Source organism: Sinohyriopsis cumingii, chromosome 5 (assembly GCF_028554795.1).
Source record: "Sinohyriopsis cumingii isolate HCF-2022 chromosome 5, ASM2855479v2, whole genome shotgun sequence".
Taxonomy (NCBI): domain Eukaryota; kingdom Metazoa; phylum Mollusca; class Bivalvia; order Unionida; family Unionidae; genus Sinohyriopsis; species Sinohyriopsis cumingii.
The window spans coordinates 27,509,200-27,525,349 of record NC_142965.1 but is presented as its reverse complement, the minus strand read 5'-3'; the positions used below and the strand labels follow the sequence as shown (position 1 = coordinate 27,525,349).

General features: G+C 32.9%; 1 pseudogene; it reads left to right on the top strand.

The window, feature by feature from the left end:
• The first annotated feature begins 4,121 nt into the window (after positions 1-4,121).
• Positions 4,122-10,432, top strand: LOC149798840 (uncharacterized; annotated as a pseudogene).
• The last annotated feature ends 5,718 nt before the right edge of the window (positions 10,433-16,150 follow it).

Here is a 16,150-nt window from a genome sequence, read left to right as displayed (position 1 = left end):
TTCTCTTACTGGTCCATGTCTAACTAAAATATGGCGTTAATTCGGCTCAAATACCAATATGTATCATGGATTATTTCGTAACTAAATTTATGTCATGTACATCAAACATATTCTGAACTTGATTCGTCTTTTAGTTTCTGTTAATTATGCTCATAGACAATCTGGTACTAATTTGCGGCATCAAAAATGTAAATGTTCTCTCTCTGCTTGCTTAATTAATAAATCTGGATGGATCTTTACCTGAACAAATCTGTAATGCTGCTGAATTTTTATTAAAGGCCATAAAATAAGTCCTGTTAATTTGCTATTGAAGACTACTAAATAAGTCCTATTAAATGGCTATAAAAGTTCATTAAATAAGTCCTGTTAAATGACTATAAAAGTTCATTAAATAAGTCCAGTTAAGTGGCTATTGAAGACTTAAATAAGTCCTGTTAAATGTCTATTAAAGGTCATTAAATACCTCCTATTAAATGGCTACTCAAAACCATTAAACGCTATGTTAAATGGCTATTAAAGGACTTAAAATAAATCCTGTTAAATGGCTATTAATGACATTAAAATACGTCATGTTAAATGGCTATTCATGACCACTAAATATATCCTCTTAAACGACTATTAAAAGCCATTACACAAGCCCTGTTAAATGGCTATTAGAGGCCATTAAATACATCCTGTTAAATGGATATTAAAGGCCTTTAAATAATTCCTGTTAAATGGCTATAAAAAGCCATTAAATACATCAAGTTAAATGGCTATTAAAGGCCATTAAAAAAGTCCAGTTAAATGACTATTAAATGGCATTAAATAATTACTGTTAAATAGATATTAATGGCCATTGATTAAGTCATAGTAAACGGCTATTAAAGACCATTAAATAAGTCCTGTTAAATGGCGAATTAAGGCTATTAAATGAGTCCTGGTAAATGGCTATTAATGACCATTAAACACATCCTGATAAATGACTATTAAATTCAAATAAATACATCATGTTAAATGGTTATTAAAGGTCATTAAATAAGTCGTGTTAAATGAATATTAAATGCCATTAAAATAAGTACTGTTAAATAGCTATTAAAGGCCATTAATTAAGTCCTGTTAAATGGCTATTGAGGACCATTAAATACATCCTGTTAAATGACTATAAAAGGCAATTAAATAAGTCGTGTTAAGTGAATATTAAATGTCATTATATAAGTACTGTTAAATAGCTATTAAAGGCCATTATATAAGTACTGTTAAATAGTTATTAAAAGCCATTAATTAAGTCATGTTAAATGACAATTAAAGGCAATTAAATAAATCATGTTAAATGGCTATTAAGTGACAATAATACATCCTGTTAAATAGCTATTAAAGGCCATTAAATAAGTCCTGTTAAATAGGTATTAAAAGCCAAACAGTAAGTCCTGTTAAATGGCTATTAAAGGCCATTACATAAGTCCTGTTGAATGGCTATTAGATAACATTAAATACATCCTGTTAAAGGCAATAAATATGTGGTGTTAAACGACTTTTAATGGCCTAAAAATAAGTCAAGTTAAATGGCTCTTAATGACCATTAAATAAGTACTGTCAAATGGTTATTAAAGGCCATTAAATGCATCCTGCTAAATGACTATTAAAGGCAATTAATTAGTCCTGTTAAATAGTTATTAAAGGTGAGTAAATAAGTCCTGTTAAATGACTATTAAAGGCCATAAAATAAGTCCTGTTAAATGAAAATTGAATGCCATTAATAAGATCCTGTTAAATGGCTATTAAAGGTCATTAAATAGCCGTGTTAAATGACTATTAAAGGCCATTAAATAAGTCATGCTAAATGACTGTTAACGGCAATTAAGTAAGTCATAATAAAAAACTATTAAATGCAATTAAATAAGAAATGTTAAATGGCTATTAAAGGCTATTAATTATGTCCTGTTAAATGGCGAATAAAGGCCATTAAATAAGTCCTGTTAAATGGTTATTAAGGCCATTAAATAAGTCATTTTAAATGGTTATTAAGGCCATTAAATAATTACTGTTAAATGACTATTACATGTCATTAAATAAATACTGTTAAAAAGCTATTAAGGCCACAAAATACATCATGTTAAATGGCTGTTAAAGGACATTAAATGAGTCCTGTTAAATTACTATCAAATGTCATTAAATAAGTACTGTTAAATAGCTATTAAAAGCCATTAATTAAGTCATGTTAAATGGCTATTAAAGGCAATTAAATAAGTCATGGTTAATGGGTATTAAATGACATTAAATGCATCCTGTTAAATGGCTGTCAAAAACCATTAATTAAGTCATGTTAAATGGCTATTGAAAGCTATTAAATACATTCTGTTAAATGACTATTTAAGGCTGTTTAATAAGTTCCTGTTAAATGGTTATTAAAGGCCATTAAATAAGTCCTGCATCCTTCATGTCATTTTAGGTTTCTTTTTTAAGAATAAATTGAGCAGTACTTCTGTTTATTGCTCTTCTTGTTAGAAGTCTTTTAAGGGAAGTATATGATATTCTTCTTTAAATTAAGAATTTGTTGATGTTGTGTCAAACAAACTTTTTATCATTTATTGGACATTCATTTCCAGTGAATTTTCAGCATGCAATTTATTCTTTCATGATTGAATAAAGCTTCTTTCTACAGTTTCTTTTGGTTTATTTTCTGGTTGCATTGTTTGGTTTTGTAATTATAATTACATTATAAATACAATTTATGCACCTTTTGCATTGAGTATTTTGAGGTTTGTTTTAATCTGTAGTCTTATCTTTTATCATAACTGTATCATGCACATTTTTTCCATTTATATTACTTAGTTTTCCCATGAGAGTCTGACATTTGTATTTTTCTCTCATAATCATTTTGTCATACACACCATTTAAAGTGTTTTGAATTATAATGATTTTGTTTGTGTTCCAGCAAACACTTGTTAAAATAATATAGTGAAGTACTCAATCAATTTTCCTCAAAAATGTTTATAATGCGGATGATGACGTGGTATGGTCATGAACAGGTAAAGCCATAGAAACTAATAATTAGGTGATACAAATAATGCATATGTAAAAACAAAGACCAAATTTAAAAAGTACTGTTATCATGTTTAACACAGACATGACTGTGATGATATATTGAAGCAAAAGAGGTTTTCATTATTATTATTTATAACCGGTGAAAGGTTGTGATAAAAAAGTAGGCAGATAAATCAGCCCTTCACCCATGATGAGACTGACTTTTGGGTGTGGGGCTGATATCACCTAGTCATTAAAAGCTGCAGTTATATGCATCCAAATTTGGCTGCACACATTAGTGTACATTTTATACACTTACTGGCATTTCTCATGGCTGTGCAGCTACCATCAGCTGAAGGGTTCTTATGGTGACATGTACATTATATTTCTGGAGCAAATCATATGTATGATGACTTGTAAATCCACCTGGAATAGCGCAACCATCAGTATTGTGTCCATTTTGAATTTCGCACTTGATATGGCTGTTACCAATTACCGGTATGTGTCTCAAGTGTACACAGGTTTGTTACGGAAAGATTTGCATGCAGAAAAATTGGACATTTAAATGATCAGGTCACATCAGACCCACATATTGTTCATCAGTATCAGTACAGATTTGGGGGGAAGGCACTTTATTGGGCTAATAAAAAAGGTTCAGTAGACTTACAAGTATTTGATACATCTCATTCTTTTCTCGCATGCTAGTTGGAAATCGAAGGAAAACTCAAAAAAGGCATAGCATATATTATGATGTGGTTCTGTAACAGGTGTGAGCTCCATTAAAATGGTAAAGCCTGTCAATAAAGACCATTTAGAGTATTATCAAAAAATAATCTGTGTGAACAGATGATTTTAATATATCAGTACAAATTATTTATGAAGGTAGGAAGTAGATCTTTATGGATATACTGTTGTTAAATCAGGTTTTAAAGACATACATCATCTATCAAACAAAGTATTTATGCATGGACATCTTCCTATGCATCAAATTTTCTTTCTTTATTTTTGGTGTGCTATTTAAAGCCATTAATATATGAAATTAACATTTTTTTCTCTCTTTTGATTTCAACATTTTGTAAATTAGATCTAATAATGGTGCAGTAGCAGTGTCTGAAATGAAGGAGTTGCTACATCTGAAACTTTGTTTACTTGCACAGTGCATGGAAAATAATAGAACCCAAAATCTGACAACAAACTTAGAAGTAGCCATATCAATGATCGTGCAATTATCTCAATTTACAGACATTGAAGAAAGTTTAAATTGTGCAGAACAAGCACTTGAATTTGTCTGTCTTGATAGAAATATTAATGATGAAATCCCTAAACCTGAAGTCGAGTATGGTTTCTTGGGTCGTACTGCGATTTACATACCATCACAAACTCTCGAGTTCTTTATTCAAAATAGTTTCAAAGTAAAGGAGATGGCAAATATGGTGGGTGTTAGCAAATGAACAGTGGAGCGAAGACTAAGCCAGTTACATTTGAAAGTCAGACAGACATATAGTCCACTCTGTGATGAGAAACTTGATCAAGAAGTAAAAAAAACAACTGACAACTGAGTTTCCTTTTGTTGGATACTGCACCATCTCTGCAATGTTGCTTTCCCAGGGACACCGTTTTCAAGAATACAGAATTAGACAGGCTATGCTGAATGTTGATCCACAGGGAGTTATTTTCAGAAGATTATTCATTACAACCTGTCAAGTACAAATGAGGACCTACAACGTCAGTGGCCCACAATTTTTATGGCACATTGATAGGAATCATAAGCTTGTGCGGTATGAAAAATCTATTTTAGTTTATAACTTAAATTCATATAACATCTACCCAAATTGTACCAGAGTAAATTATTGATCCATGTGACTGCATTCTAAAAATAAACCTTTTAATGAGAGAATAAAGAATAATAATACTGAAGCAAGAGCGAATAACAATTACCATAGTGACAATAGTATGTATATTTCTGTCCAAATGTCTACAATGACTTTCTTCTTGGTTCAACATTTTATTGGATTACTGCTTTCCTCTTATCATGTGTATACTATTGTTCAAATGATACATTAAAAATGATTTAGTTTATGACAATTAGATTCTGAATAGTTATGGGGTGAAAACAATGTCACTAAGATACAAAAAGTTAGAAATCTAATATTACAAAATTATAAAAAATCTAATATTACATTAATATAAAAATCTGATATACATCTTGAAAAGATATTAGACATTAGTTACCTGATGCAGGTGGAACACTACCCTCAACATTGTTATATTGCTTCTTAATTTAGATGGCGCTTTATCATCCATGGCTATGGTTATTCAAGATTGCCTCTTTATCTAAAAGTAAGCAACAGCAACAATGCTCAAACTGTACATAATGCCTTTGTGGAAGCTGTCCAGAAGTATGGACTTCCTAAAAGAGTGCGCTTGGGCAAAGGTGGGGAAAATACGTGGGTTGCAGAATACATGTTACAGCACAGGGATCCCATGAGTTGTCCATTTATTACAGGACAGTGTGCACAATCAAAGGTACAACATCTGTATGTAAATAAGTTCTAAGGCAGATGGACAATGGAGAACTTAATATTTTTAAAGAATGCCTAAGCCATGACTTTGACTTTATAGGCAGATCACACAGTGTGGTAAACGACACCCTCTTATGATTTTAGAAAGGTATACCAAGTTTGACCCAATAATCTCCAACAGCTTATTGACAGGAAAAGTCATAATATTTTAAGCACCGACCTTGAAGATTGCTCCACCAGGTGAAGTACATGACACACCTAGTAATCATGTCCACAGATCAAGTGATATCAATCAATCTCGAAAATTAAAATTATAAAGTGGAAGGGAAATTCTGATGGAAAGATAGACATGTATATTATACCCTCTCCACAAGCTATAAGAAAAAAGCTGGGGACATCATATACATTCAGGAATAGAATTCATTAGAAAAATTCCTTGTAGCTAGAATGACTAGTTCATTGAGAAATTTACAGTCCAGCTGAATCTTCATTAGTCCTTCCCACTAAACAATATCAAACATCTAAATAAAATATCACAATCAGTCATAATTCAGAAAAAAATCTTACATTTGAGAAACACAAACATTCCTTGAAAATATTTATGACATGAACATGTTTGCAAGAAAAACAATGACTGGTTCTCCAGTAACTGACTGTTTAAAAAGGCATAAACAAATAATTTTATGAGAAAAAGACAAAGATATCATTCATGCTGGTCATAACACATCGTAACATCTTAAATCAGGCAGGACATATTGTATCTCTCATTCTAGCAGCATAGTCATTGTGTGGATTTTCACAACAAATATGAACATTTGAACATAATGGTTTTCCATGATGCTAATTCTTAAAAGATGGAATGGTTAAAAATAATATGGTCTTTAAGACCAAAGTGCCACAATGGCATTTTTTTTTTAAGTTCATAGGTCTGATTTACAGTCTTCTAGTCAGAGTTTCCGCTGACCTTTGCTAGCCTATTTTAGATATTCTGACATTTATGTAGGGATGTGAGGTCAGAACTCACTGACTTTTGTAAAGCTGGTAATGGCTGAAACTGCATGACATCAGCTTACTACTTGGACTGGCAAACTTAAATACCAAGCCCTAATCACATCATACTGAGAGGTAGATTTAACTTGTCAGAAACTGCGAGTATAACATTCATTATGCCTTTGTGTGGTTGTAAATTTGATTGGTAATGTAGCCTAAAAAATTGGAATCATATAGCTAGAATGTCTGCAGTGTGGCAGTTTATCATGACATTTAGCACTGGGGCATCATGTTCCACCCAGGCACATCATTCTGACACCAGGCCAACCAGTCCTAACACTAACCTATTAATGCCAAGAGTAATTGAGGCAGCTGCTAGTACCATTCTTATAAGTGTTTGGGATGCCCTGGCCAGGGATCAAACCTGCAATCTCTCGCATCTGAGGCAGACACTCTAACCACTAGGCCCCACAAAATGGTCCCCATTATCTTTAATTCAGTGACAGATTCATCAGGTAAATGTCAGTGTAGATCTTGTTGGAATCACATGACTACCAATTTCAGGTTGCTGCAACAGTGACAGGTTTTCTGGAGGTGGTTCTCAGAATAAATATGTTAAATATTATATATCTTTTTTGCTAGGAGTGGGTGGGTAAAATGTTATATGATTTTCATTTATATTTTCCACATCTTTGATGCATCATTTGAAAGGGTTTTTTGTTGGTACCACAGGATAATTGCACCTCTCATGTGATGGATATGTAGTTTGTGAGATTTGCTTACTACTTGTGTGACTAGCAATGAAAACCAGGTCAATTTCATAAATGCAATAGTTTAGTCTTGTATTTTAAGAAATTAAAGACCTAATAAATGTTATACTTTCAATTTCTTAGAAGATAACTCATTTTGCTATTGATTCCATGTGGGTAGGGGTCATGTAAGGTTGATTAAGTTTGCCAGACCCAATAGTAAGCATCTGACCTAACACCCCAGATATGTCAAAATATCCAAAGTGGAGAGGAAAGGTCTAAAGAAACTGGGACTAACAGTCTTTGACATAAAAATTTACCATAGAAATCTAACAAAATACATCAAGATTTATACAGCTTTAATTTTTTAATATTATCTGTACAATCCTCATTTATTCTGAACAAGGAGATTTATCTGGTTAGCTCACAGAGAACTTGGACATCATCCGATCATTATGATTTAAACAAAATTATGCATGACAGTGTAAATATTTGTTTCTTTTAGAATAGAGCAGCTATGGAGGGAGCTGTGAAGATGCTGCACTGCAACTTACTACCAGCTTTTCTTCCACAAGGAAGATCTTGGAATCCTCCAAATAGAGGATGAGTTACACTTGCAGGTTCTACACTTGGTGTACATAAGACTACAGACACATTTAGACCAGTTTTGTGAAACACTAAAGAGAAAACCATTAAGGACAGAAAACAACAGATCACCAATGCAGCTTTGGATTTTAGGCCAAGTGCAAAATCCTACATGGGAACCACAGAATAAAGTAACTAGAATAGAAATATTATTATTCTTTCTTTGCTCTCACTTTATTAATTGCATACATCCTTACAACAACCATGGTATATACACTTAATAATGCACACCTTTTGTTCTAAGCCAATATCTCAAATAGTATTACAAGTGTAGTAATGAAAAATGCTATGTGCAAGCAGTCTGAGTAGTACACAATCATGCTTAAAGTATGTCACTGTGACCTACTTTTTGCACTTCAGTAATTGTATACAACTTTATGTTTAGGTTAGTTTCTAAAACATGGCCACTTGTGCAATTACACAATCTGATATTTTGAATATCTTTTTTAAAAGTCATCTTTTGGAGATCTTTTAAAGCAGCAGTATCATTCATAGAAACCAAGTTGAAAAATCTAATGGATGCTCCCTTTACAAATATTGCAGGATCAGTTTAATAACAAAATATGCTCCTGAACTTTATAGTCAGTTTTTTTATTTCCTTTTTTGGTTTACAAAACTTTGCATCTACTTTTAATAGTTTCTCATGAACTGTTTGACTAACTGCAATTGAATCAAGTCTCAGAAATTAGTGTCACTGATGATGTACCATGTAACCCACTTGTACTTATTTAGGATAAAACAATTTCAATCATCATTTAATTCATCAAAAACAAAATGAAATGTTATGCCATACTTTGGTCTATTGTTGAAATAAAAATGTCTTTTGTCTCACAGGATGATCTCCAGAGTTACGGCATTAATTACGAGGGGTCTGCTGCTGTTACCTGTGATTCTGTTCAAGTTCCAGAAACTCGTCCTATATCAGATTTGCTGGTTTCAGAGATACAGCATATCTTAAGCCAAGAATCCAGTTGTTTTGGTCTGGATTTGTATGAGCTTTCTACAGCAATTCTTGTAGACTGCAAAATTTTACTCCTTGTTCATTCACATACCTTCTTGCTACAAGTGGGAAATAGTAACTGCCATTTTAGTTTGTATCTGAGGGTGAGGCAGAACTTGAAATATTACAATACTAAAACTAAATAATATTATAGTCAGCTTCCAAACCATAATGAATTGCACCCCACATTTTCTCTCTTAAAATATTTACCTGCCACAGTTAAAATCTGCTTGAGAGTTTATTAAATCCCTTCATTTCCAACTACACCATGTTCCATCAATGCAAACTTTTTTAATTTGAAAAAAATGTTGTCAACAGTGAGTGCAATGTTTCATCCAGGTTAGTGTTTGGACACTGAGATGCCTTGCATAAGCTGCACAGGTGTGAGATGCCTTGCATAAGCTGCACAGGTGTGAGATGCCTTTCATGAGCTGCACATGTGTGAGATGCCTTTCATGAGCTGCATAGGTGTGAGATGCCTTGCATAAGCTGCACAGGTGTGAAGCTGACTCTCTTCCAGATAAAAGAAACTTCAGCATTATACTGTAAACTATGCAAAGTACCTACCACTCTGGTGACTTCAATCAGGATGGAGATGAAACTGTTAACACAATTTTCTGAATCATAAAAATTGCATGCAAATTGAGTATGGATTTTATGTATCATTTTATACCAAATAATCCACAATGATGCAATCTCAACAGAAGCGTCTTCACCCTCAAAATGTGTTTCAATTACTACTGGGATGGTATTAAGCACGTCAGTAATTAAGGAACATTTAAAAGAATATGTAATACAAACTGTTATTTATTATCAGTATTATTATTCTTGCTATGCAAAAATATTATTGCTAAAATAGTAAAGAATACAAGAATATATAAACAGTTATTGTAATAAGCTGACTTTAAAATTTGTCTTCGTTTTAAAATTATTATCAAAAAAGATCCATCATAATTAAAGACCTTTCTATCCATTATTGCTTTTGTAAATTAAATTTCTCATTTGAATATTTTCATTATGGAACCCAGATCCTTGTGTTTCTTCTTCTGTAGACTACAATAATAAAAACAATAATATTCTCAATTACTTACTTCTTAAAATATAGTCAAGACACTGACAGTTTCAACACTTATATGAATTTTTAAAAAAACTTTTAAAGACTTTCATCTCGTTTCATTTTAATTGTATCTGTTATTGCAGTCTCCTGCATAGTTGTATACAACATAGATGTCCTTTTTTTAAAACCTGATTCATCACTTGCATCATAAACTAACAGTTATCAAGTACATTAGGCTGCTACATCTCCACAAAGAAACATGAAAAAAAAATCTTAGTTGCTGCTGATGTCTATATTTTCCCTAATTGCAAAAAATTTAGATGGAATATGGTATGATTTTAAATTTGTAATGTATCAAGGAATTAAATCATTCTAAGCCAGATTTTAATTATGCCTGTTAACACTTTCAGAAATAGAAGGTGGAGAGCGATTCATTGTGTATCAGAAGCTGGATGTAATGTAACAGTTCTAAGATTGACATAATGCGGATGCCCCTAGCCTTAATCCCATACAGAGTCAGGGGTTTACAAACACCCATTTATATCACATGAAATCAAAATAGAACTCTGGCAGAAGTATTTATATACTATGACATTCTAAACCAATATGAGGCTACAATTATTAAGAAAGACTCAACAAATTTCTCATAATCTGGATTTTCCACTGTACTACAGAAAGTAATGGATGGTGCACAGGTGTTAACAGCTGTAAGCTTCTTGAGTGAAGTGATCAAATTCTATTATGCCAGATGCTATAGTGACTGGCTACCATTAAGTGACTGCAACAAATGGCCGGCCAATTGTTTATTTGAACATCTTTCTCTCTTCCATCATCTAAATTCAGCCTGGTTGATCTGATATTCCCGCCTGCGTAAAGAAATTGTTATTGGTACTAGCATTAACAAATGACCACAGGAATAAATTCTATTTTATTTTCTTAGAAAACAACTCGGCACCCACAATTATATATGTCAATGACAGTGGATAACTGTATGTAAACAAGTGTATCAAATGAAAAATTCTAAAATATGCACAATACATAGGATACACAAATATTTAATTTGTTGATATTTCCAAACTGACATGCATGAATAAAATTTGTGTACTTCAGACATACTATTTTGTGCACAAGAAAGTGTCCCATGAGGGTACTTAGAACTTAAAGTGTTCTTTAGTATATGAATTAGTACATGAACTAGCATTATGTTGCATGATATTTGAGTGTACAGAACCATGTGGTACTTTATGCAACTCTGTAACATAAGAGGACCATGGAGTGTGTGTTGTCTGTAGATGATTATCGTTTCATATATTCATTACTTACATTCCACATTTCTCTGCAGCTTATGAAGGTTATACATTAAAATTTCTTCAATTTCCTTTTCCTTCTCATTCTTCGAGTACACAGGCACATAGAAATTAGGCAGTTGGCAACATACTGCATTTCAGATACACAGAACTTTCAACTGGAAATGTTTTCATGATATTCAGTACACCAAGCAAGCCTGAAATTTTCACATTTTTACAATTAATTCTCAGTTTTCATTTTGCAATTGCAGTGTCTTTATTTAAAAATGTCATCTGGACAAGATATTGTGGTACTCAGTAAAAATAATGCTAGCATAACTGATAGTCTCCATGTACAAGTAATATTATAGATACAATGGAATAATGGTTGGAAGGTTGTTGTTGCTGTTGTAGGGGTTTAACGTCATTTTTCAGCACATGATAGGCTATACATGGCAGCCAGTATTAATGGTGGAGGAAGAACCCTGGAAATCCCCGGAGAGAACCACTGATCCTCGAGAAGCTACTGGCAAGCTGGTTGGAAGGAATTACATATTTTCAATCACATAGCTACACAGTGTCAATTAACATTTTCAGGGCAGATTGATTATTGTAAACAAAATTTCTCTATAACTGAAATGATGTAACCCAATTGATTAGTGGCTGAAAATTTTTAATGTGGGAAATCTTCCTAATAACTCAACCTCTACCTCAGTACTTTCTATATGTATGATTCATTTTGCCATTGTTCCTGATGTGTAACCTTTTTACATAAAATAAGTTATAGAACATGTTACCTATTTCATGGTTAATAAAACCCAGTTAAGCTAAGGTTCTTTCAAGACTCAGATAAAAATATATATCTCAGGGGCATGTGGAGCAATTCAAAACTTTCAGCCCTGCAAAACTTCATTTCTGATTGCTTCCTAACCCTCTCTTTTTTTCCCTCAATCAGACAATAAAATGTATTTACAATTCATTACCACGTTACCACCTTTTCTGTCCATTCAGGCAAAAGAAAATCAAATAATGTTCAGCTTTGCATCAATTGCAAATTCTTTTAATAAACTGCAACCTATTTTTTGTTTGCTTTGTTGAAACATATTGTGTGAAGTATTTAAATGTGTTACCATATTACCAGCTTTTGTCATTACTCATGCAGAACAACAACAACAACGTAAACAATGGTATGACCTGAAAATTATCTTGACACAAGAATATAATATAGGTATACAAGACCTTCAACTAAATAAACACTAGTAGTGAACAGTGCATCTTGTATAAGCATCAATTCTGCAAACTGATGACAGTGACAAAGGTTTTTGCTACATGTTCTTTCTCTATTCATTTCAAAATAGTCACTTTGTAATACTTAAGCAAAACCTTTCTTGTTACACAGCATAAGATTTTCAGGGTTACTTACCATCTGTGAATTGTAATATGGCTGCCAAACATTTGTAGTAGTGTCTCTTAAAAGCCATTACAGCCTCATTCTTATTCTGCATACTTAGAACTTTTCTGAATCTAACAGTTTCAAGAAGGTCAGCATGTCTTGATGTCATGAAGATTTTCTTCTGTCACTGCATCAATCTGAAATTAAAATTTTGCAAATCACAGGTCCATTCCATGCCCTTCGGTTCTCCCCTTCTCAGGATATTATGCAGGTGTTTCATTCCCAAACCAATCTTAAGGTGTTCTACGTAAGTCTTTATGGTATAATGTGTGTGCCTTTTAATGATGATTATATGCAGTGGGGACGTACCAATATGCCTTGGCAACAGGTTGCTGAAATGCGCTGACCCTGGCACACCAACTACTATTGTGTGTACCTCAGAACACTGACCCCAGGTATTGTTTTCATTGTACTGTCACTGATAGGTGTAAATTAAACTTAATGGCTTTAAATCACCCCTTGCTAAAAATGTCAGTGCCAACTTGACTTCAGCATTCTATAGGCCTTGTGCTTAACCCATATTATTTTGACAACTTAGCATTTACTTGTCACATGGTACAGACTTGGATTGCAGTATAGTAATTAACTGCATAACAGCCACAAGCTGTATCAGACGTCTCACAGCCAATATGGGTCAAAAGTACTGTTTAACTTCACAATGTAATCCTCTTTAGTCACATGAAGAAACTGGTATGAACGAAAGGCTTTAGCTGTAACTTATATGACAAAAGTGACACTCCTCACATAGTTGACAGACTCCTTAAAATGATGGTAAAATCTCCCATGTCATATTTAAGAATAGCAAAATCAAAAACAGCAATGATCTTGACTTGATAGGAAAATCAAAAGGAAATATTTCCTGCATACATAGTTTTCACGACCTTGTAAGCAAAGGTGTTTTTAAAAGCAGACCTAGCACTTTGAAATGAGCAAAACTTGTGTGGATAATACAAGAAATTCTCTTCCCTCAACATCTGGAATATAATTTCCTAATAAGTGAGAAAAAATTGCAACTATGAAGTACAATTACTACTTTTTGGATAATTTGTAGGTTTCCATTTAGGTAAACGTCCCTGCTCCCCACCCTCCAACATTTAGCAGTATTTGAACACTTTTAATTTTTAACTTGACAGTTGCTGGAAACAGTTTACTTTTTACCCCAATGTGACTGATGTCTATTCCATAAATGACAAAATGCCATGTTTACTGAAGAAAATAAAACCCCTATCTTGATTTTCTATTGATAAAATAATATGGTGCATTTCCAACTTGATGAATTTATATAGTAAAAATGGATAGCTCTCAAAACATAAAAACACTATCTGCCAACTGTTGGGGACTTTGAAAAATATAATATGTTTTTGATTATCTTAGAAAAAGTCAGTGTATTATATACTACTTACATTTTACAGAGGATAAAATTTCATATACTATACCACAATGGGTTTATAATGTATTGTAAATTGTTAAATGTCCAACTCTCAAGGAGTTTGTATTCTATTAAATAATAACTTCAAGTATGATTAAAAAAACATAAAAAGGATACTGATTGTAATTTGACTGCATTAGATATTCAGATTGGTGAAAGTGATTTGTGATGTGATTTGGATTTTTAACATAGCTTTAACAATTTTTCAGTCATATCGCTAAGATGTCTGCAATGTGGCAGTTTAAAGTGATGTCTGGCACTGGGGTATCATGTCGCAGACATGTACATCATGTCCCACACAGTCACATTATCCTGACACCAGGCCAACCAGTCCTAACTCTAACCTCTTAATGCTGAACGCCAAGTGAAACACCTGTTAGTACCATTTTTATAAGTCTTTGGTATGACTTGGCCGGGGTTCGAACCCACGACCTCCCTTATCCGAGGTGGACGCTTTAACCACTAGGACACCGGAGCAGCCAGTTGGTGAAAGTAACTTCACTTTAATAATATAGATGGGCCAAATAATGATTGTCCAGAATTTTACAATAATATAAATGTCATTATATATGAATATGAAAATGAGTCTGTTGTTATATGTGGGGACTTTAACTTGGTTTAAGATCCAGAATTACAGTCATATAATTGTAGTAATGTAAATAACCCTAATGCTAGAAATATATTATTAAGTTTGAAACAAACTCTTGGTCTTGTTGATCCATTTAGAGTATTAAATGCAGGATTAAAGAGATAAACGCAGAGAAGAAAACATCCTCTAAAACAAGCTAGATTGCAAACAAAATCTAAAAGGAAAGAAGCATTTATGCTGATTTGTGAACAGTAAGAAGCATTATTTCACAGTAACTAAGAATGATGTGTTTTATTCAAATTCATGTTTAATAACGTCATGTTATAGTGTGCAATGTGTCATCTAGATGCTGTATATTTGTAATTATCTGAAATGAGATTGTGTTACTAAGTGTGTGTGTGTATTAATGTTTCCTACACTATATTTACTGTCCCTAGATTATGTCAGATGTAAGGTGACCTTGGGATGGTTCCCCTACCTAATTGTCAACCTATTACGGGGAAAATAAAAAATTAAAACAATAAATTTAAAAAAGAAAACTCCAACATTGGAAGTTCAAACTCCCTTGCATACCTCTTTGACTGTAGTTACTATGTCTTCTTTATGCAACTGCTCTATCGGTATTTCATTGCAATTTGGTTCCTCCCCCTGTAAGGATGTACTTAACAATGTGTCTGTGAAGACATTTTGGACCTGGATGACAAGAAAGAATGGCTATGATAACAACTCTCCCCATCAGGTAATACTGCCTCTTTTCCAATAATTCTGAGTTAAGACTAAAATAGTTTAGTTCAAAAACAGCCAACTCTTTAAAATATAGGGAAATAATTCTCATCTACACACTCTTCTCCAATGAAGTTAACCTCTAACTGTTATCTCCACTCAGTCTCATCTGCTTGTTTGATCTGTTGAGTGGATGTGGACAGAAACAAACGTCTAATGATGGAAATATTCCAAAGATCATCAAACAGCTGTACATTTTCTAATGCTTCATTCAGTGTTCTGCAACACAGAACAATCAAAACATTCAGGTTAAAGGATAAGAGTGTTAAACAAAGTTCACCTTAAATCATCAAAGTCACAAGTTCTTTAAGTATAGGTTATGGTGAACTTCGTCTGAAGGAAAGCTGTGTACTTGACGGTACATGCTGATTTATGAAATTGTACTTGACGGTACGTACTGATTTATGAAATTGATACACTAGTAAATAAAACTTACAAGAATATGTAACTGAGAAAAATTGAAACAACAATTGCTGCTCTGCATTATTTATGCAAGGAGTGTGAAAAGTGTCATATTAAATTATACAAAGCAAAGTTAATATGAATGCTCTGTTATTTGTATGCAATCAGAGCTAACAAAAATTGCATAAATCAATGCATGTGGACCCTCTAATCTAGACTGTACCTATACAAATCTTGTC